The sequence below is a fragment of the Macrobrachium nipponense genome, chromosome 47 (genome assembly GCF_015104395.2).
Source record: "Macrobrachium nipponense isolate FS-2020 chromosome 47, ASM1510439v2, whole genome shotgun sequence".
NCBI lineage: Eukaryota > Metazoa > Arthropoda > Malacostraca > Decapoda > Palaemonidae > Macrobrachium > Macrobrachium nipponense.
Genome location: NC_087222.1, coordinates 6,727,043 through 6,750,861, shown reverse-complemented (window position 1 = coordinate 6,750,861; position 23,819 = coordinate 6,727,043). Strand labels below are relative to the sequence as shown.

Below are 23,819 nucleotides of genomic sequence, written 5' to 3'. Positions count from 1 at the left end.
ACCATAAGAGACTCTTGGATCTTCCACGACCCTAGCAAAAGACTGCCAGCCTTTTGGAAATGAATGTGGCGAAGAGATCCACATGAGGAGTCCCCCACAGCGACCAGAGATCTTGACACACTTCCTCGTGTAGGGTCCACTCTGTATGAAGGACCTGGTTCCTCCTGCTGAGTCTGTCCGCCCTCACATTCTTTACTCCCTGCACGAACCTTGTCAGAAGGGAGATGTTCCTGTGAGACGTCCAAAGCAAAGGTCTCTCGTCAGTTCGTAAAGGAACGAGGAGTGAGTCCCTCCCTGTTTTTCGAATGTAGGCAAGTGCGGTGGTGTTTGTCCACGTTTACTTGCACTACTTTGTTCGACACCAGAGGTTTCTAGACTCTTCAAAGCCAGATGCACGGCGAAGAGCTCTTTGCAGTTTATGTGCCAAGTCACCTGTGCTGGTTCCCAGGTGCCTGACACCTCCTTCGAGCTAATGTTGCTCCCCAACCTTTCTCCGACGCGCGTCGGAGTACAACACTAGGTCTGGGTTCTGTGTCCTTAGAGAGATCCCTTTGTTCTCTTCCAGAGGGGCAACCACCATTCCAGGTGCGATCTTATCTCCACTGGAATGGGAAAGACGTCCGAAAGTTGTCCAGTTTTCCAACTCCAAGACTTCTTGAGGAAGAATTGAAGCGGACGTAAATGAAGTCTTCCTAGCGGGAAGAACTGTTCGAGCGAGGAAGGGTCCCTAGAAGGCTCAACCATTCCCTCGCCGACGTATGTTCCTTCTTAAGAAGAGAGAGACTATCCGCAAACCTTTTGCGATTCTCTCTTGCGAAGGAAATACTCGAAAACCCTGAGAATCCATCCGAATCCCCAGATAGACTAAGTCCTGTCTGGGGGTCAGCTGCGACTTCTCGAGGTTCACGAGCAATCCCAACGCTTTGATCAGATCTAAAGTTAACTTCAGTCCTCCAAGCACTGTCTCTCTGATCTGGCCCTGATTAGCCAGTCGTCCAGATACAGAGCGATGTTACTCCTTTGAGGTGAAGAAACCTCGCCACATTCTTCATCAGGCTTGTGAAGACCTGAGGAGCTGTGGACAGGCCGAAACACAAGGCTCTGAACTGAAAGATCCTTCCCCCCGTCATGAAACGGAGGTACTTCTTCGATGAAGGGTGGATCGGGACGTGAAAGTAGGCGTCCTGGAGATCTAGAGACACCATCCAATCTCCTTGTCGTAATGACGCCAGGACTGAAGCAGAAGTCTCCATCGAGAACTTCTCCTTCCGAACAAATTTGTTCAGAGAGCTGACGTCCAGTACTGGTCTCCAGCCTCCCGAGGCTTTCGCAACCAGAAAAAGCGATTGTAAAACCCGGGGAGTTTTGATCTAGTACTAGTTCTATCGCTCTCTTGTCCCACATTTGTTCCACCATCGATCGAAGAGTATCCCTCAGCACAGGATCCTTGTACTTGGCTGTTAGTTCCTGGTATTGACGTTAGTAGGAGGTGTTCAGGAAGGGATACGATATCCCTTCCTTATTATAGCCAACGATGACGCGTCTGTGTTTATAAGTGTCCAGCCTCCACAAATCCCAGGAGCCTGGCACCTACTGGTGCTTGGAGGAGAGAAGCTTCATTTTCCCTTTTTAAAGGGACGAAAGGCAGACCTACCTCTCTTCTCCGGAGCCTTCCTTCTTGCGGGAGGTCTGGAGGTCGACCACCTCGAAAGGGCTGAACCGATGTACTCGGTCCTTTCTTGTCCGATGTAGAAGCAGGTTTCTTCTTCCTTGCTGACTGCGTCAGAAAGATCCTGAGTCGCCTTCTCAGTTAATGAATGAGCAATGTCCTTCACCAACTGAGAATGGGAACAAAAAGTCAGGACAAAGGCGAATACAGCAGCGCTGCCCTCTGAGCGTGGGAGACTGCCTTGGTTAAAAAGGCACCATATACCGTCCTCTTCTTTAGAAGACCTGCTCCAAACAAAGAGGAGATTTCAAAAAGAGCCATCTGTACCGCTTTGTCTATACAAGACAATATGCACAAAAGGGCTTCCGGTTCGATTCCTTCCGAATCATGGGCTTTCTTGGACATCACCCCAAGGGACCAATCTAAGAAGTTGAAAACTTCCAATACATGAAAAGAGTCCCTTGAGAGATGGTCCAGTTCAGAAATGCCCCACGTAATCCGTGCCGAGTTGAGACCTTGTCGACGTGAAGCGTCAACTAAGGTCGAAAGTCTGCTTCTGACGTAGACGGGAGAGCAATACCCCATATTCTCTCCCGTCTTGATACCAAATGCCTCTTTTACCAGCTAGTCTCGCTGGAGGCATGCAGAAGACCGTTCTTACTAAGTCCTTCTTAAACTTCATCCACGAGTCTAAGGATTGTAGAGCCCTCTACATTGAAATGGTGGGCTTCATTTTGAGAAAAGACGAAGACTTCTTCGTCTTAGCACTAGAAAGCAGAGAGCGCGGAGAAGGAGGAGCGGCAGGAGTCAATTCGTCTCCATACTCCTCTAGAAGCAAGGCAGTCAAAACTTTATAGTTCGACAGTCCTTCTCTTCCTTGATATTCTTCATCCGAGTTTCTTCCAACTCGGGATCTAAATGAGTCTCCGCTCCTACCTCTGTACGTTTCCTCCTCTGGAGGAGACAAACTCCTAATAGGAGAGGGCTAAGGGAATGATATTCTTTCCTCTTCCCCGCTTTAATAGCCTTGGAAGGCGCCAAAAGCTCAGGCTTCTCTCGATAAATAGAAGACGCTTCCCGCTTGGATGACGCTTCTCGTCCGCCAAGCGTCCTGGCTGACGCCTCCCGCTTACTTGGCTGCTGACGTCCGGATGACGCCTCGCGCCTGGAAGACGCTCCGCTCTCAAAAGGCGTCCTACTTGGCGCCAAAATATTGGTTGGAGCTTCAACGTCTACCAACAGCTTTCAAAGACGCTTCATGTCAAAAGAACGTCTCACGTCTCTCTGGCGTTACGAAACTTTCGTAAGCAACCGCTCTCGCTCTCGAACCCGAAGCTTCTGTAAGATGTTTAGAAGCTTCACGTCTGCATGACGCTTCTCGCTTAGCAGGGGAGAGAGGACGAGACTTCTTGATTGGAAGCGCAACGTCCTTCCTACGAGGCGCTAAAACTCCCCTAGAGAGGCCAGTTGCTCTTGAACTGCCATAATAATTCTCCTTGAAGCTTCTCCCACGTCAACTGCATGACGCCTTTCGTCATCAATCGGGGGAGAAGTAGGAAAGGGTACTTCTGCGTACTCGTCGGGTGACGCTGACGCCACCTCGCCTTCTTAATAGAAGAGGGAGCGTCATCTGAGAAACGCTCTGGGCTCGAATCAATTTCGGGCTCTTTCATATGACGCTTCAGAGGCCTCGATAATTCGCTCCCTTCCACCCTCGTTAGGTGAGGGAGAGGGAGAGGATGAGAAACACTCACGAAGGACGCTTTTTCTAGAGCGCCTTGAGCAGCCTGCCACGAACAGAGCTAGCTGAAGGGACGTCTGACCGTTGGGGATTCCCCACGACCTCCTTAAGGCTTTCGACTTTTCTTCTCCTCTGGGCATGGGAGCTTGGAAGAGGTCTAGGCCTGGGAACGTCGCAGGGACGATCAAACGCCCCCTCCACAACACTGGGGGAACTCAACTTCACGTAATGCTCACTTTCACTAGCCTTACCTTGTAAGTCCGCCATTTTGGACTTCAGTCCTCGAATCGTAGCTTTTAGATCGGCGATTTCCGAGGCCGATTCCGAAAGTACACTTTGTGAATGAGAAACATAGGGAGAATCTAAATCAGTAGGATTAGAATTATCAGTAAAAGGCTCAATAGGCCTTGAACTCACACCTTTCAGACGTCTAACCCTATCCCTCTCTAACTTCTTCAAATAAGAAGTTAAGTCTTCCACTCTTCTGCATTTATCCCTCGCATTCATTACAAGTATTATTAGCAGAACACTGAAAACCCCTACATTTACGGCATACAGTGTGAGGATCAACCGAAGCTTTCGGTATTCTCACCCTGCAGCCTACATTCACACACATTCTCACACTCACATTTGAATCAGACATACTGAGAAAAATCCAAAAAGCAATTCCAAAAACAGTCCACAGTAGCGAATGCCAAAAAACACGATCCAGATACGTCACCAAAAAGCCGAGAAACGATGATCAAAGGATGAAATAAGAATCTAAGTCAGGAGGTAATAGAACAACAATGTTGATACCACCGGCGACAGAGAAAATATGATAGAAAACGGGGATGGTTCCTAGTCCTGCCGCCCAGGGCAGGCCGGTAGATCACCTGACCTACCTGTAGCGAGTGGCGCGAAATTTGAATTTCTGTCGGGGACGACGGAGTCTTAGCTATGTATATATCTGACAGGTAAGTTGATTGTATGAAAACATATATTATTGAATACAGTGAAGGAGTATATGACTTATTAAAAGATTCATGGAAAAGATGCAGCCTTACACCTTGAATTATTACAATGTCAAACTGAATCTGATTTGTGTTCATTTTGTTTTTATAATAAATTATCATATGATCAGATTATCTTTTTGTGTTCAATTTCTTTTTGTTTTGTACTGAATTACCAAATGTCAGAATGCAATGAACATCCAAATTAGCTCATTTAATAATTAATTACTATACCGTACTTGTAGTACATAGTATACTGTAGGCTAGGTTACTGTATATATACAATATACCATAGTAAGGTAAACAACCGACTGGACTGGCCAACTCACCGACTACTGCGTTTTTGGCCACCCTCCGAAAAAGTACTTTAACACGTCCTAACACCGAGATGGTCATCAGTCATAAGTTGTTGGTGATGATAGCAGGAGCTCAAGATCTCTACTCTCCTTTCGAAGTAAGTATTTTCTCCAAAGTTAGAAATTAAGGCCATATTTTAAGATTTAAACAGAGAGTATAAGAAAAGTGTGGCCAACGCAGTCACACTACCCCCATGACCACTTTAGACATTTTTACTTACAATTAAAAATGTTTAGAATTGACACCATCTCGATGTTTTGCAGAGTTGCTTGTGTCAACAAACTTCCCATTTCCTGTGCTAAATCCGCACACAACTTGTACTCACAGACGCTGGGGCACTTTCATCACAACAATCGTAAACACGACTGCCAACCACTACTTATTCAAGGGGACTACAGCATTCTTTGCATCGCTTTACGCTCTTCAATTATTTATCAGTGTTGTCAATTGGTATGTGTTTACCCTCCAAACTGGGTACTTACACAAAACCGGGGAAATAAGTGAAATTAGCATATCTATTTTTAGTATATATACATATTACAGCAATTTTATCATTACTGCATTACTATGAAAACTAGAATTCATGGAAACAGTTTGTAAATGCATCGGTGTATGTGTGAAGCTCCACTAGATTGGCAACGATGAGTCCTTTTTCATCACGTCGTCTGCTCGTAAGTTCATCAGAAATATTTCTAATATGCGGGGTTAATTTGGTTGCAAAAACGGGATAATAAACATGAATTAAATAAACATTTTGAAGTAACAAAGTAAAGTTAAACTAAATAATGAGTAAAGTAAACAAGTAAGGTTATAAAGCTTTGCACCTCATAAACAGTGTAGTCGTCTGCTGCTCGTAACTGTGCTTGTGGAGTGAGTGCTTAGGAACCAGGAACAGCAATGTGGTTCATGTGCAATTCAGAGTGCATTAAGACCAAAATGTGTATAATTACAATCAAATAAGCACTGTGGAGTTTCAGTTGTGATGGCGGTAAGGATAAAACCACCGATACAAGGTAAAAATGAATTCGTTCAAACCATGACCCCCGGGAATAAAAAGTTCATACTTTCACTAATATATGCAACAAAATGTTGTTTTATTGTGCTGATGACAACTGCAATCTTGATAAAGATCAATAAAAAGTTTCCATATATACGCTAATATTCTTCAATGAGTGCTGGGTAAGGCTGGGAAAGAGGTGGATTGTTTGTGGTTAGAACAGCCAGTCACGCGATTGCCGCCATATTGGATTTCAAAACTGCCTTGAAAACATATTTTACGAAGAGTTCACATTCTTATTTTAGTTTATATGGCGCTTTCATATACACATTATGTTGACGAAAACTTCAATGTTTTGAATGGTATGCTTAAAGTTGTAATGAATTCTTGTTCACCAATTAAATATTGAGTGAATAAGGCCTGGCCACGCGATGACGATGGATCGTCTGTGGTTGTTTACCCTAGATGCTAGGCTAACTCTTGTTATTGTTACTCAAATCTCTCTTTGTACTGAATTATCATAAGTCAAGCGCATGCCTGAATTAGAGGAATTAGCGATTTTAAAGTAATACTATACCACATATGTATAGAGTATACAGTGTAGTGTAGGCTAGGCTAACATATATGGAAGGATGGTACTGATTTTTACCCGTGTAGGTTAGGCTATATTCGAGATAGGTATGATTTCTCCAACAAATAATGGGGTTTTTTGGAACCTAACCCCATCGTAAGTAGGAGAATACCTGTAAAAAGAAACAAAAAAAACACTGGTGAAAGAGACAATGTGCACCATAGGCTAAATCCCCCTCTACTTGTATTATGATCAATTGAAAAAAACAACCTAGGACATGAGCTATAAACCTAGCCTAGGCTTGTAGGGTATAGATTAAATTGCCGTACCTAAACTTTCTGTCAAATCATTAAGAAATCATACCAGTAACATTGAACCAGGCAGTCTTAGGATAAAGTAGGCCAGGATACGATACAGACATCCTGTAAGCCTACAGCAATGAGATCTTAAGAAAACTTATAACTTGAGCTGACATTAACTATGAGTAAATCATTAAGATAATCATAGAATATAACTGATTTAATTTAGACAGTCTCAGGTTAAGACCCCATAGAAGGCTACGGGTCTACATTGAGTAACCTACGAGTACATAACTACTAGAGAAGTTAATTATATATAATCTATAAACATCTATAACTCACATTATTACAGTAATTATCAGTTAGCTTTGAAATTTATCAATAATTACGATTAATTATGAATTGTCTCGATTATAAAGACGGCAATTAGGTATATATAGAAGATAAAAAGACGTTTTGAATAGAAAGTTTCGCTACTGAGCAGTCAAATGGCGTCTCTTTGTTTACATTCTGAGCGTCTCTATTTGACAGTGTTCATGTTTGTGGTTTTCTGGTTAAAAGGTGGTTTCCTGTTGTTTCCATTCATTCTAATAAGTCAATTGGTGGATAATTGTAAGTAATAATTGGAAATATAATTAAAAATTCATGTAATTTACTAACAAATGGGTAATTTATTGATATTCTAAGGCGAATAATGTATTAAAGTAAGACAGTTTGTTTATGTTTGGGCGTCGTCTCCTAAGGACTTCTCGTTCGTTGTTCCCGTTTGATGTTTTGATCAATACTAATTGATGAAAAGGAGAACGTTAGATATAATCATTGGAGAAAATCATTAAAAAAACAGATTATCTATTTCATTATAGATAACTAGAATAGAGATGATAAGTATTAGTAAACTATTGGTGGAATTTGTTTTTGAAATGACTCCCCTGCTTTGTTTTTTTCTTTCCTTTGTTTTATGTGGTTTAAGTTTTTTATCTCCCTTGGCAATACCATAATTCTTTTACATATTTTCTTTTCCTATTTTCAACCTCCCATCAGCAGATCTGCAAATAAAAACAAATAAAAGCAATTAACCATCAAGGCCTCTATGAGCTTTTGCTATTGACGGAGTCCAAATGCTTTTTTGGAAATCAATTTTTAAATGCAATATTTTAAAAATGCAATTTCTAAATGAAATATTCTAAGACATAAATGATCATTCCTCTCTTTGTAAAAGAAAGCCAATTGCAGTTCATTTGTTTTCCTTATATTTCTAAATTGGTTTTCTATTTAGGTTTTTAGGATCCCATGAAAACTTTAAATGATACACTTGTTAATGCAAATGACCTAAGATCTTTGACTGAGATGTTGTTTCTGGGGTGTAATTGTTGTTGTTTTTTTCTACTGAAGCCAGCTGCTCTGTGTTTCCCTAACTTTCAGTATACTGTTTAAACATTCTGCCAATTCTCTTTGAATGTTGGTGCTCTGTAAGAATAGTTTGAACACAACTGGTTGCATTCCATCTGTCCACGGTGCTTTATTTGACCTCATTTTCTCGAGCTGATTTTTTTTTACATCTTCTTCAGTTATATATTTCATCTTGCTTTCCCTGTAATATTAACTTCTCTTTCATAGTCTTCTCGAGGGTGTTCGCTTTTGCTTCACCAATTATTTCCCCAAAGATCTCCCTAGTCTGTCTTGATGTCTTTTATTTACTTTTGTATATTCGAGGATGTACCTGTGGGACTCTTCCGTTATTTTCAGGATTTGATTTCTTTGCTACATTTAATAGATTGGTCATTCTTGCTTTTGTATAACATTCAATTGAAACTTTTATGAGTGGTGGTCTTTGTAATGATGGAAATCATTCATTAGCATTTATGACAGTACTCATGGAAATTGTGGACTGGAAAACCAAATTGGTTTTAATCTTATCAAGATGTTAAGTAGCCACTCGAAGTTGAGATTGTCTATGATCGAGTGATGTACGTAAGTACGTAAACTGCAACCTAGTGCGCAGTTTGCATAAGCTGAATGCTCTGTTTCGAGACGAGTACGGCAATGCTGAGGGAAACGAATATATCTCCCCTTATATTAATTTGAAATGACGCATTTCTCCCTTGTAAAAGGTATGCACTTGTCGTAGTTTATAATGTATATGTTGCCATAACATTTGGTAGTGCTTCTTTATACTTTTACTTTGATATAACTGCCAATTGCCATGAATTGTAATGGTACTGTTACATAAGTTGCATGTTGAGCTTGCAGGGTTGTTGCAATTGTACCATCAATTAAATGTAGGAAAGATGTGAATTAGTCTTCCATATGTTTATAAAAATGTCAGTTCTAGAGTAAATTCCACCCATGTTATGCATATAAAGTCAGGCTAACTGCGATGTGTAACAGTAAAGTTAGGCATGAGTAGCATACCCTAAAGTCCTAACGACTGCATGCTCTTTGGCACGAGATTGCCATCCTAAATGAACTGTTTGTATACAAGCACGGTCCAGATACAACAGGTCAGCCAGCGCGCAGCTTTGGGTGTGAATCACCAATACCTGTGACGTCACGCGGGCCCTGGTCTCTCCACACGACACGAGGTTAACAAAACAATATGCTACCCATAGTCGTAAGGTAGACTATAGGACTTGCTGTGTTGCCCCATATATCCTATTATTCATTCATTTCATTCTACATTGATAATGCCAAGTTAACTGCTCGTATTTGGCTGTTCTAATACACGTGAAAAAACGGAAAACTCCAGCATAAAATACCATATTTTTCCAAAAGAAAACCCATACAAAGACCAGTGGGTACATGCCTGTTGTCGTGCTGACAGAATTAACGTTGCGTTCTCTGATGTTCCCCATTTAATCAAATTAGTAAGAAATAGTTTATTGACTGGTTTTTTTCCTTAATAATGAAGAGTGGTATTTCAGCATACAAGATCAATGAAATCCATTTTAAATGTAACGGGGTCAACAAAGACAAGCGCGTTAAATTAGCAGTGGAAATGGTGTACATCATGTGCCAATTCAGTAAAATATTTAAGCGAAAGGAGACTGTTGAAGTGTCCAAACTGGAATGAAACGTCCGATTTTATTCTTTTAATAACGAATGATTGGCTCGACATCATGAATTCTTCATGCATGTATGGAGAGTTTGGGTAAAAGCGCTGTTTTTGGTATTGATGTAAAAAACAAAACAAAGTAAATTAAATTACTCAAGGTCATCGATTGTTAATGAGTATTATGAGTTAAAAATCCTAATGCAAAACAAATATATACGCCTTCTGGAGGAAGGGGATAATTTTTTTTCATGTAAATCCACATTGCTTATTTGAATGTTAAAAGCCTCGCATAGCATTGGCTACCTGCTGATAGAAAGATTAAATCATATTGCCTTGAACATTTCTTTGGGTGTATAAGGCCATGGATGGTCACCATGATCATCCAAATGCAGTGAAAATTTAATTCAGGCATAAAAAATGTCGTTAGGAAGGAAATGAAGGTAATAAGTGAAAAGTGTAATATCACCTCAGTTGCAAAATCCTTGAATCTCCCAATGAAGGTATGTAACAAAAGAAAGGGAGTTAGCATTAGAAATATGTCTAACAACACAGATCTTTAGAAATTTAGATTTTGATTTAGGAAAAGATGTTTTGATGAGGAAGAAAACCTTTTGAGAGCAAACAGAAATAAAAAAGATATCGAGGGAGTAATTGAGGAGGAGTTCTCAAATACAGTGGGGATATATTGTCAAAATATTTTGTGTGAAATACCCTGAGTTAGGAAATAAGAATAAAGAGTACCAAGAGTGGATACTTGGATAGACTGTGTAATCAGGGGGAGTTTGCATGTACCTTTCTAGTCATTTTTTTATCACAGGTTTTTAGTAATAATGGCGGGTGATCTCTAATGCTGTAAACGGGAAAGCACTCATCGAGGGCAAACATTGTTTAAAAAAAGCTTTGCTTTGAATTGGAAAAGCTGAATATTGAAGTTCCTGACGATGTTATAGCTTTTTATGTAAAGATATCCGTATATTTTCGAATGAGATATCTTAATAATTTGATAAGTATAGGAAACGTCAAGGGCAAAACCATGCAGGAGGCACTAAAAAAAACTAAAAGATAAAAGTTTTAACTTAATAAAATATTTTCAAAACGCAAATGTTGTTTTATTTACATTCTGTTTACACTTGAAAGATCACTTATCAAAAACATTCTCTTCTAAAAACAAAGATTCTGGACGGTGTGTTAGACCTACGTCTTAATGGTCCTCACCACCGCGCTCCCTCAGATGACGTAGGTGCGCAGAAGAGGCTTAAAAATTGGGACGCTGTCTAGCTGACCTTTGTTCTATCTGGACCGTGATTACAGGTAACCAGTATAGGGGTCCGGTGTACGAACCAGTATAGGGGTCCAGTGTAAAAACCTGTATAGAGGTCCAATGTAAGAACCGATAAGAATCGGTGTTGGTTCTAACTGGTATTGAAAGGAGTACAGCTATGAATAAGCTGCTTTTACAATGTACCAACCTACTGTTAAGAAGAAATATTAAAAAAAAACCCGAGAGCCAGCCTTTTCCTCAACCCTTATTACAACAATGAAGATTCGACCGTCTCCGACGCCAAGTACCAGTTCCAACTAAGGATAGGCCAAGAAGTATAGTAGCCATATGCCATTGAGGTACTTTATATTAGCTATGCTTGAATTGTTATGTATAGGCTAGTCTGAGTTAATTGTCCTAAAAATGTATGGTAGACTCCGAATGTTAAGTCAGGACAATTGACAAATCAATACTATAACATATGCAGTATAGTAAATACATGAGTCATAAGAATATCAAACATAAAAGATATTTATACTCTTAATTAGAGAGAGCGAACCGAATACTTTTTTTTTTGCAAAACCAAGTAATTCGGTTGATTACTCTTGAGAACCGAGTGAACCAAGTACAAAAAAGTTATTGAACTACTAAGTCATTGGTATAACAGTATCACAATAATAGAAACATTAAACGCTGGGTTTGAAGTTTATAACGTATATTAAATTTCATAAACTCGGCATTTAGGCAACAGGCCAATTCATGAAGATTCCTTTCCTTTCCCTTAAAATTTATCAGCCCGACATTTAGTGCCGTGTATGATGTATGCACTATGTATATGTACCCAGTATATGCATCATTCTGATGTAGAAGTCGACTGAAAATATGCGTTGTTTTTACCATTTAGATCTCGTGTAATAATTTCTTCTCTTGTTTATGGTGGCAACCAATATTTTCCACTAGGCTCTCCGCTGTTTGTTTTATTGAATTTAGTGCTATAGATAGGCTTGTAAGGATAACGTCTTCCGCTATTTTCGTTCCACTGTAACACCTTGCTAAATTCTATGTACATCATCGAGTTTAGAACTCTCTGGCCTTTCCGCTAATATAAATAATTCATGTTATGATCAACAATTGCACCCATAAATATCCATGTATAAATGTCTGAAAGAAAACACAAACTTCTGGGCCAGACCCAGTTTTCTCTCTGTTCAGGTAGAATAGTAAATATCCGTCCGCAGCCTCCTTTATAGCCTGTGCTCACCTGTCATAAATTATCAGTACTCAGCTACCTGTCTTACTCTCTGGTCCTCACAGGCTGTTTGTGAAATAAGATTTCTCCAATGTACTGTATACCAGCTACACTATATGTAATTTTATCTTTATTTAATACTTACTTACTTGTATTTGCGTTTATTGGTGAACATCATCACAGTTCACGTGAACCAAAACCAAAAATATGTGAGGCCTTAACTAGTTTGAAGGCTGCATCACTCTCAAGCCAAGAAACTTCGTTGTCACTTATTGCGTCAACTAGTGCATCAGAAAGTGAAAATGAAAGAGCCTAACTACCCTCGTTATCATGCTTAAGTCAAAACACCCGGAATGGTGAAGTTTTCCTACAATTTCATAGTGGTGAAACAGATGAAAGTAGATTACTAATTTAAATCCCCAGGTGTACATGATGGATTTTGAAAAAGCGCATATGAACTGTGTACGTAATCATTTCCCAAATGTATCTATTTCATCATGCCTTTTCCACTTATTGCAAAGCATTTATCGCAAGGTTCTTGATTTGGGTTTGAAAGATAGGTATCACAGAGATGCTGAATTCATTGTGAAAGTTAGGTGTTTTCTGCGTTGTCACTGCTGCCTTTGGATGATGTGGTAGATGGTTTTGACGAGCTTAAACAGACGATGAGGACTTACCTCAAGAATGCGTTTCCTATTTTGGAGATGTTATATTGGGTGCGAAAGGGTAAAGGTAATCGACGAAGGTGATAGCACCCTTTTTATTTTGCATGAATGGAATTTTACGTGAGAGAAACTTGCAAGATCAACCTTGCACCAATAACAATTTAGAAGGGTACCACTGTGCTCTACCGAGTATTGTTCCAGGTGTTCATCCTAATATCTGGAAGTTAATTTTAGTATTGAAAAAAGAAGAGAGCATTGCCTATTTGAAAAACGTTTAGTTTGATGGTGGATACAGTATTCCAGAGAAACAAAAGTACAAGGACTTGAACGAGTGACTAAAAAATATTGTTTTGTAATATGGTTCACAGAAAAAAAACCGATTTCATGAGAGCTGTTTTTGGGATATTCCATGATTAAAACTAGCATTTCCCCCTGTTTTCAATACATTTTTTTTGGGCTACCAATTTTTTTATAACTGATTCTTTTGAAGTCAGTGGTCTTGTGTTGGGATTGTTCCATATGAATAAGGGTTCTTCGTCTTCTGAATATAATAATAATAATAATAATAATAATAATAATAATAATAATAATAATAATAATAATAATAACACCAGATGAGTTTATGAACTAGAAAACTACAGCAGGGGCCCAATCGAACTTTCCTGAACCCTCAATGATATTATATATACCACTTTGTCATAGTTGATGCCGAAAACAAATTAAAAGAAAAAAGTTTTACGTTACTTAAAACTTCAGGGCTAATTGATGACTATGGAACATAATCAGAAGAGAGAGAGAGAGAAAGCTCATATTTCTAAGTATCCAAATATACCATAATACCATTTTCTATGAAGCTGAACAGAAAACTTAAGAAATAGGTTATTGGTAAACTATAGTAATGTCGTCTGCCTTGTGCCTAAGTTTCATAAATCAAATAAAATCACTTTGAAGATAAAAATATTGATATTATATGACGAAAGGCATTGCTAGTAATACAAAATAGATTTATGCCTCCTATTCATGCTAAATAAAGGGTATTACTTCTTAGGAATACCAAATTTGAGATATTTTAAGTCATGTAATGTTTTAAAAAGTTTGTACAATAAAGACATCTATGTTATTGTTGTTGTATTAAGCCAACACTTCTTGTTGGCACGGGCCTTTCCCTTGTTCGGCCCGTAGGTGATCTGAAAAGATTCATTAGGTACACGGTTAGTTTTTTGAAATTGGAAGTATCTTTAGTTGTAGAGATAGGAGTGGACAGGGGAAGGATGATGGTGTCAGTAAGAGAGGGCCATCATGTCATAGGTATTATAGTAGAAGTTTGAAAGAATGTAAGGCTTTCGAATATCAGAGAAGCGGTGTGGGGTTGTCCAACCCTTTACTCCCTTGGGTCCCTGCGGGAGGATTTCAGTTGTAGGTAAAGTTTTAGAAGAATGATAGTGGATGATGTGGATAGAGCCTTACAGTGAGGGGATGTGATAAGGGTGGGTGATGTCAATTATTAGTTTCTTTACCTTGGTGGAGGTAGGTTGTAGAGCACCTGGGCATGCTCTTCTAAATTTTCAATGATTGTCTTTGTGACTGTGGCAGCTGCATGCTCTGCATCTTGTGCAGGTAATTCATTTTGTGCTGCACCTCTTAGCTGTGCTGTTTCTCTGCATTCCAGCAGGTAGTGAAGGAGTGGTTGCTGTGTTTCTTCTTGACAGTGTTCACATGGTCTGACACTGTTTTCCACAATTTCCCAGCAGGCTTTATATCCTAGCCTGAGTCTGTGGATGATCACAGCAAGTTTTCTTGGTGTGTGCTGTCTAGGGAGGAGGGCACAAGATCAGTCGATGTCTTATACCATCTGGTAGACGGTGAGTTCTTTTCTACCCACTCACGATGGTCTTTTAGCAATTTTTCTTTGCAGAGTGGTTTCATTACATTTTTTATTTGTTGCAGTGCAGGTTGTATATGTATTTGCACTCTGTCAATGTGTTTTGTACTTTTGGCTAGCTCATCAGCCCTCTCGTTGCCTGGAATTCCAAGGTGACTGGGTATCCAGTTTAAGGTGACAGGTCTTCCTCTTTCGCTGTGGTGGTGTAGCAGTGTTTTAATTCCAGCCAGCAGTGCCTTATTTTCTTTGTTTTTCTGTTGTTGCAGGGCTTGCATTGAGGACTTTGAGTCGGTGTGGATGATTACAGGCCCTTCTTCATTCTCCAGTGAGTACAGCAGTGCCTGTCTTATTGCTGTTAACTCTGTCTGCATAGTGGAGGCGTGGTTAGAGGTCCTCCAGCAGGCTGTGAAGTTTCTTGAATATACTGCAGCTCCCGTAGTTTGATTCTCAGGATCTACAGTGCCATCGGTGAAGTATGTTTGTGCCCCTATGGTCTCAGTGTTTCTGATTGCTTCATAGGCCGCCGCTCTTAGCTCTTCTCTTGTGCAGTCCTCTTTTGCTCTTGGCAGGCTTGTGTATTTGTATATTGCAGTGTCCTTCTTCCAGGGTGGTAGTTGTTGTGTGCCCTGTGTTGTGTCTGGATCTAGTTGCAGCAGTGTTTCTGCCATGCCTAGACTCTTGATGTTGTCACTTTGGTCCTTACCATAGGAACTCGAAGTTTGAATCTCTGGGTGTTTAGCAAGTTCCTCTCTTGCTCTTTTCTCAGAGATGGAGTCTCTTTCTGAGAGGAACATCTTGGCCATTGTGCTTGCATTTCGCTGTGCAATCCTATCCTCTAGTTTTGGCAAGTTGGTTTCAAGCCTGAGGTTGCAGAGCCTTGTCCATGTGGGTGCTCCTAGCATGAGCCTCATTGCATTGTTTTGAATGACCTCCAGAGATTCTTTTTGAGCCTCTGTCAGCCTCATCAGAGTGGGGGCAGCATAGTCCACCAATGTTCTAGTGCAGGCTAGGTAGTACTTCCTTTGTATGGGTTCATTTGCATCTATTGAGTGCTAAGACAGCCTTCGATGAAGTTGGGTTGTTTAAAGACGAAACTATTATATACTGTTTTAGGACGACCGCGAATAAATCCTATATATCTATATATTATAACTACTATTAAAGGAGTTCTATATATCTAAAATTGAACATTGACATTAAGGGGACGTTTTGAAGAACGTAAAATGTTTGAAAGAAAGTGACGAAGTTCGTTCTGGTAACAAACAATGGCTGCTCCTTGTCCACGGAGTAAGCAGGATTTAACATGCAATTAAGGCCAAATAACGAACTGTTCAGTAAGAGAATTAATGCATTAAAGGCATTGTTTGACTACCGTAAGGAATACTTTGTCCTTTTCGATCCAAACTGAGCAAATGACGTAGAAAATGCAGAAAATTCGGGTGTGGAGTATGTCGTGAATTTCGAACTGATCATTCGAAATCCCCGCCATTTAACTTCACAAGTGTTGCGTTAAATTGGGGCAAGACTGAGGGATCTCGCGGGTGATTCATTGAACAGAAAGCTGTCCAATACAATACAGTTTAAGACACAATTCCTAAATGCATGGCGGAGAAGGAGCGCGTCTTATAGTAAAGAAGACGTTATGAATTTTCATTAATAAATCTAATTTGCTAATCACTAGTACGAGATAAATTATCTATGTATAGATTTGGAGCCAAGGACTCCGTAGCCATTAAAGAATTTGCAGATTACGGCCTTCAGCCAGAACTTTAAGTCAATTCCTTGATCTTAAATGATAATGTAACTGTCATATTTCACATTCAAGAGTAAAATAGATTTAGTGATATCCGTCATGTCGAAATAAACGATGATTCCCGCCTGAATTACAAGGATTCTATAGTTCACGTGGGAAAGCGTAAGTTTTTTTTTAAGAAGGGCGAAGCGACGCTTCATTCCTGCCCAGACCCTGAACCGTGTAAGTACCGTGAAATTTGTGTGTCTCTCAATTCTCCGACTCCCAGCCATCGCCATGCTAGGTTGAATTCCGTCGTAACAGTAAGTTAACTTTATCCACGTATATATGTGCCATCCCTGCGATGAGGGACTCGATTTACGCAGCAAAAGAAAGCTGCCAGTGCAAGAATGTTATTTGTTTGTGACATTGAGTCAATGGGTCTCGTATTGTGCAGATTTTTCGTCCAGTTGTGGACTTAATGTTTTACAAGTACGTGACATCAAAGACCCTATGTGCTGCCACATAAAAAGGCCATGAGAATTTTCAGGTTATTTGAATTAAATTGGTGAAAGCAGTACGAAACTGCGTGTAACTGTGGAACTCTGCTAGGAACTTTAGATTTCGGTGTACTGTTCAATGTATTTGTAAATGTTTATTTTTCGTAATAAAGAACTGTTTTGGGTTTGACCGCAATTTTATTGTATCTCCACCCTCAAGAGTTTTTTATAGTGTTGCGCCTCCTTAAGGCCTTGTCATCGGCCCCGAGAACTCCCTGGGCAAACAAAAAAAAAATCAAATAAAAAAAAAAAAAAAAAAAAAAATAATAAAAGTCGACGAAAATCCCGACATTAGCCCTACTTCGACAATTTTCAGAATTATGAGAACGAAATTTATAATAATCACACCAATTCTGCTTATGTCCATTAGGGCAATCAGGCTTCCTGTGATTATCTTTCCACAAGAAAAAACAAGTACCACTACTGAAGGGCTTGCTGCTGCTAGGCCTACTGGAAATTTTCATAACACGATCTTCGCCTGTAGATAGGCCTAGGTCTACTTGCTGGCTTCTTCCAGTCTCTTCAAAAGATCAAAGGGCTTTCTTGAATTCACTGAAGCTAACTGTAGTCTCCTTCTGGGTTATTACCATAGAAAATGTCTTGAAACACGTGTAATCCTTCAAGAACCATTGCTATCAATAAACTATCACTGATGGTTTCACCTGCAGTCTTCAAAAAATTAGCGGTCAGTCACGTTTCCTTCCTCAGACTTCTTCAGAGATGTCAACTCCGTGTATAAGACTATAATTCTGGGTTTACTGCAGCTTAAATAATGATTCCTTAAAACTTCTATAGTCTACTTCCCGTCGTCTTTAGCATCTCTTATAATTAAAGATAGGCTACGATCATCCAAAAGTTGTACAATCTCGGCATACACTTTGGCATTATCTTCGGCGCTTGGTTGAGCCGGAACCGGTAACCACTTCAAGTAACTTCTGCAATCGTAAATAGCCAAAGAACTTCACTTTCCATAACTCGTATTTTGCCTCATCGCCCTCGAAATAAAGTCTGTTACGGCCTGGGCCCATAACCAGTTGAGACGAAGGTAGCATGACGGCGGTAAAAATGGGCAATATGGGAGGATGCTTGAGTCAAAAGCCGATAATAACTTCATAGGCTACAACGCACACACACACACACATATCTAGTCCTATAATATATATATTAATAATAATATATATATTATATAGTAAGTATTGATATATATTATATACAAGCTTTAATTATTTGAAAAAATTTAAAATTTCAAAAAAGATTGTCAACACTGCATCATTGTTTTTTTTTATTTTTTCGTTTGAATCGCCTGGATAGGGTGCCTTAGCCTTCTATTTCATTTGTCTCTCTTGAGCTTGACCAAAGTCAGTCAGTCTATAAATCTTCAGATTGTTTCTTGTTATTTCTGACTTTTTTCCTTTCGTCCTCAACATCTGGTTCTTCTTTTAATTCTTTCACAGTCTTTATTTATTCAAAGCTTCTTTATTTCTTAAACTTGATTCATTTCTCATCCCTTGATTCACTTCCTTTCTTCCTTTCTTTCTTTCAAAAAGAAAATTCAAACGATATCAAAAAGGTTTCAATAAAAGAACAAGTGCTGCTGAATGAACATGCATGATATATTGTTGAAATATCACATTGAAAAGAATAATAGCAATTCTGTGTTATGTCAAACATTTCCCATAATAATCACAAAGTGTATAGTAAACGTTCATGGTCATTTATATATGACTAACCTTTGCAAAGCACAAAAGTATTATTATTATCATTATTAATATATCCTCAGAGGAGGTTTACACAGAAGAACAGCATCAATAATAAGTCAGCCAGGAAGGAAGACTTGAAGAATCTAAATGAATGAATATTATAACATATAATAATTTGGATCTCTTCCTCGGCAAGGAAACAAGGAAGGAAGAGACCTCCTCCTACTACACACAACAATCTTCACGAGAAGGGAAATCATCCTAAGATGTTTTCATTAAAGAAGGGAGGATTATTGATTCAGGGTTATTATTATTATTATTTTGCCTCCTCCTCCTCGCACAGAAGATCAGCCTCAAGTTGACTGACTACTTCTGTGGGGTTACAAACTGGCAGAAACCCCAAAACCTTTCTGAACAATCAATTTGACTCACTTTGACTGAAGAAGAAGAAAGATCCCAAACAACGGCGCCACAATGCCCCAGCCTCCTGGAAGGGTTTAATCCCCCGAAACCTTTCGCCCAAAGCTCCTCTTTTAAAGGGAGTCCGCTCTTCAGCCATTTGTTTTCATATGCGCCTATCCCTGCTATCCATCCCTTCCATCCTTTGAAAGTCAAGAAATGAAGAAAGGAACGAGCATCATCAGATTCAAGAAAACTGAAGTTCAGTGAATCAAAATATTCAGGACAAGTGACAAAATAAATTGACAATGAATGCAAATGATGTGGTCGGATATATATATATATATATATATATATATATATATATATATATATATAATATATAATATATATATATATTAAAGGCACTGGTAGAGATATATGTATAAATAAATATGGGGTGATAACCTTAGCTCTTGCGAGTTAGAGACATGCAAAATGCTAGATTTGTTTTTAAGCAAGTGTCATTTTGACCTCGTAAGATATATATATATATATATGTATATATATATATATATATATATATATATATATATATATATATATATATATATATGTGTGTGTGTGTGTGTGTATATGTGTGTGTATGTATATTTGTAATTATCCTACTCTGAGTTAATCGTTAAAGTGAGATGACTTGCAAGAAAAATAATCACAATTAAAAAATGAGCAATGCATCTAATTCATTCACCCACATCCCAGGCCAACCCGACCTCCTTTAAAAGGCCTCCCTCTGTCCCTCCCTCTCTAGCCTTAATGGTTAGTTTGAAAGTTGCCCCCCCCCACCCCCCCGCGCACCACCATCCACAAACGGAGCCTTGAATTCAATGCTTATCTTTGCCAAACATTTTCTGCTCAGAATCACTTTCTTTTAATTTCCCAAAATATTGCATCAGGTCGTGTTACATAATTTATGCATACATATACACATACATACATACATAACACACACACACACACACATATATATATATATATATATATATATATATATATATATATATATATATATATATATATTTACCTTGGATGAATGCTAATCAATAACAATTTGTGCGTATGTCAGTATGTCTATAAATGTATGATTGTCTGTGGCAGATCACGACATTGAAAGAGTTCAAAAAGTTTTCCCCCCCTCATCTACTCTCTCTCATCTCTCTCCCTCTCTCTCTCTCGTCTCTCTCGCTCTCTTCTCTCTCTCTCTCTCTCTCCTTTCTATTGATGAATATTATTATTAGATTAAGTCAGAAAGTAACTTACCAGAATATGGAAAAGCCCCACCAACTTCCTGTAAACTTGTATGTGTAAAGTCTTGCAGGAGATGGCCACCTGCCTCATGGCAGGTGACCTTTATCTCCTCAAAGGTCTTCGATTCCTCCAACATCTTCACGCATCCCAGACCCTTGAAGACCTTGGCCGGGCTTTTGCATGGGAACTCTGAAAGGAGGAGGAAAAGGAGGCTGCAGGAATGAGGAAGGTTACGCAAGAGCCAAAATGACCCTGAATGACATCGACGTCGATCTTTCATGAACTGATTTAAATAAAAGATAAGAAAGTAGATAATGATATAACAAAGCGAACTGAAGCAATTCAGCTCTTTTCTGCCGACTTTCTTCACAAATTTTCACTCTGAAGCAAAAAGGCTCAGAAAGACAAAGGTTCGTCTTCCCTTACCACAGGTTCGTCCATCTCCCTCAAAAGGTGGGTTGCAAGAGCAGCTGTAACTCCCAACGGAGTTCTTGCATGTTGCCAGGGGGCTACAGTCATCCTTCCCTTGGGTACACTCGTCGATGTCTGTTCGGGAGGCAATGATTAATAGTTTTGAGGAAAGAGGCCTTGCGGAATGTCTCTTTCTTTTGTTCTGAGGGAGGGCGGCTGATGTCCTTTCAGGAGACATACATGGGGACTTGAAATTGATATGATGCTGGATAAAAACAATTAAACCCTTAAATACGTATAAACGTATAACAGATGATTACGAAACCAAACCCGTCATGAAATCAGATATAATTTCTATATTAACCCTCTTACGCCGACTGGACGTATTTTACGTCAACATTTTTTGTCTCCCGTGTGCCGACTGGACGTATTTTACGTCGACTTACAAAAGTTTTTTTTAAAATTCACGGAAAAATACTTATAGGCCTACCAGCCTAAAACTTTTGAATCACGCGCCTTGGGGGATGCTGGGAGTTCACGGATCAAGGTGTTGTTTTGTTTACAATCGTTACGCAGGCGCGCAAGCGCGAATTTCTTTCTTGCCGCACTAAAAAGTATCTGTGACACATCTCGGAAATTATTTCATCACTTTGACATAATTTGTGTACCATTGTAAATTAGCTGTTACATGAAGTATTATATATGAAAATGTGCGCATTTTTATGTAGAATACAACAATAAAATACTCATGATTGTAGCCTTTATCAGTTTTGAGATATTTTCATATAAAAAACGATAATTGCCAAAATTTCAACCGAAAACCTTTGGTCAACTTTGACTCTACCGAAATGGTCGAAAAACGCAATTGTAAGCTAAAACTCTTATATTTTAGTAATATTCAATCATTTACCTTAATTTTGCAACTAATCGGAAGTCTCTAGCACAATATTTCGATTTATGGTGAATTTATTAAAAAACTTTTTCCTTACGTCTGCGCGGTAACCCTTCTGAAGAAAATCATACATGCGATTGTGGTAATGTTTGCACCATTTTAAAATTAGCCGTTATATAAAGTTTATATATGGAAATGTGCACAATTTCATGCACAATACAACTAAAAAACAACCCATGGTTGTAGCTTTTATCAGTTTTGAGATATTTTCATATAAATAACGATAATTGCCAAAATTTCAACCTTCCGTACTTTGACTCTAACCGAAATGGTGAACACGCAATTGTAACTAAAAAAACACTTATGATTCTAGTAATATTCAAGCATTACCTTCATTTTGACAAATGGGAAGTCTCTAGCCAATATTTTAGATTTACTGGTGAATTTATGAAAAAAATAACATTTTCTTTACGTCCGCGAGGTAACTCTTCCGAAAAAATCATACAAGCGATTGTGGTAATGTTTGCACCATTTTAAATTAGCCGTTACATAAAGTTTTATATATGAAAATGTGCGCAATTTCATGTAGAATACAACAAAAAATAATTGAAGGTTGTAGCTTTTCTCATTTTCGAAATATTTGCATATAAATCACGATAAATAGAAAAAAAACCACGTTCTGTCAACTTTGACTCTACCAAAATGGTCGAAAAACGCAATTGTAAGCTAAAACTCTTACAGTCTAGTAATAATCAGTCATTTATCTTCATCTTGAAATAAATTAGAAGTCTCTAGCAAAATATTTAGATTTATAGGTGGAATTTTAAAAATAAATCTTTCCTTCCCACCGCGCGCGGATTCTCCGCCACAAATCTCCGAAATGCATACGTACCATTCTCGGAATATTTGCTCCGTTTAATATTAGGCATTTCATAGAGTTTTATATACGAAAATGTGCGCAATTTTATGTTAGAATTAATAAAAACCCGAAAAATATTTTGAAGGTTTGTAGCTTTTCTTATTTCCCGAAATAAACTGCATTAAAAATAAAAAATAATATATATATATATAAAAATTCTACAGTTTGGTCAAACTTTCTTTAACTCGTCAGATATGGTCGAAAACTGCAATTGTAAGCTAATACTCTTATATTAAATTGAATATTTCTATGTATTACTAATACTTAGTAATATTCAATCATATGTCTTCATTTTGAAAGAAATTGGAAGTCTCTAGGACAATATTTAGATTTATGGTGAATTTTTGAAAAAAATATTTGTTTACGTCCGCGCGTTACGAATTCATGCATTATTTTGTGATATTATTTTCTCTGTGTTGCGTTTATCGTTTTACAATGTGTTATATACCAAAATGATTGCAATTTAGTGTACATTACACGGAAAAAAAGTAAAACTTGTTACCTTAAACCGTTTTGCGCACAGCGCGATTGTTTCAATACATATATATGAAATTCGTTTATGCGCTCATATAATCAGCATTATTTTATTATGAATAATGATAATTTTTTTTCATTTCTGATGGTTGCATACTAAACTTCAGCCAATGCCAAAAAAAGGAGCCAAAAATGAGCTCTTAATCTTGAAAACTAAGCGCGCTGTGATTTTTTGAAAAAAAATATTTTTTCCGCTTCCGAGCTCACTCTGAAACACCTCCGGCACACGGAAGACAATCTTTTTTTTACCGCTTCGGCGTAAGATGGTTAAGGACAGACAAATGCTCCTTGAAGCAGGAAAGGCAGTTAAAATGGTGACTTGGAATTTTATCTCTCTGATCCTATTAGGGAAAGAGCTTCCATTTCCTTCTGGAAGGTCATCAGGTGGACAAGGGTGAACTTTGAGGGGAGAAAGACCCACAAGTCTCATCTCGCTTTTTTGGTTGTTATGGAGTGAGGCAGATGTCTTAAAACGGGACACACAAAAGAAAGGACACTGCTGTCTCAAAGGTTTGCACCTGCTGGCATCGAGGAGGGCAGTCAATCAGAATGACCTCAAACTCAGGATTGTTGTTGTTAGAGGCAGACTCGAAACATTTCTCAAAACTAACTCAATATTCCTTGTGAAGTAGAATTATAAAAAGGGAAGC

At 38.6% G+C, this 23,819-nt stretch overlaps 2 long non-coding RNA genes across 2 annotated transcripts in view; both read right to left on the bottom strand.

Annotated features, from left to right (window-relative positions):
• The window catches only part of LOC135204442 (uncharacterized), a 441,768-nt gene extending 434,712 nt beyond the window's left edge, over positions 1-7,056 (bottom strand). Inside the window, exon 1 of the long non-coding RNA XR_010312219.1 lies at positions 6,969-7,056. This is a non-coding gene — a long non-coding RNA (uncharacterized LOC135204442). The remainder of the gene's footprint in view (positions 1-6,968) is intronic.
• Positions 7,057-18,616: 11,560 nt separating this feature from the next.
• On the bottom strand, positions 18,617-20,994 carry LOC135204689 (uncharacterized). Its single transcript, XR_010312291.1, has 3 exons — positions 20,840-20,994; positions 20,426-20,602; positions 18,617-19,329 (listed from the first exon to the last, which is right to left on the bottom strand). It is a non-coding gene; the product is annotated as an uncharacterized LOC135204689 (long non-coding RNA).
• Between the last annotated feature and the right edge of the window lie 2,825 nt (positions 20,995-23,819).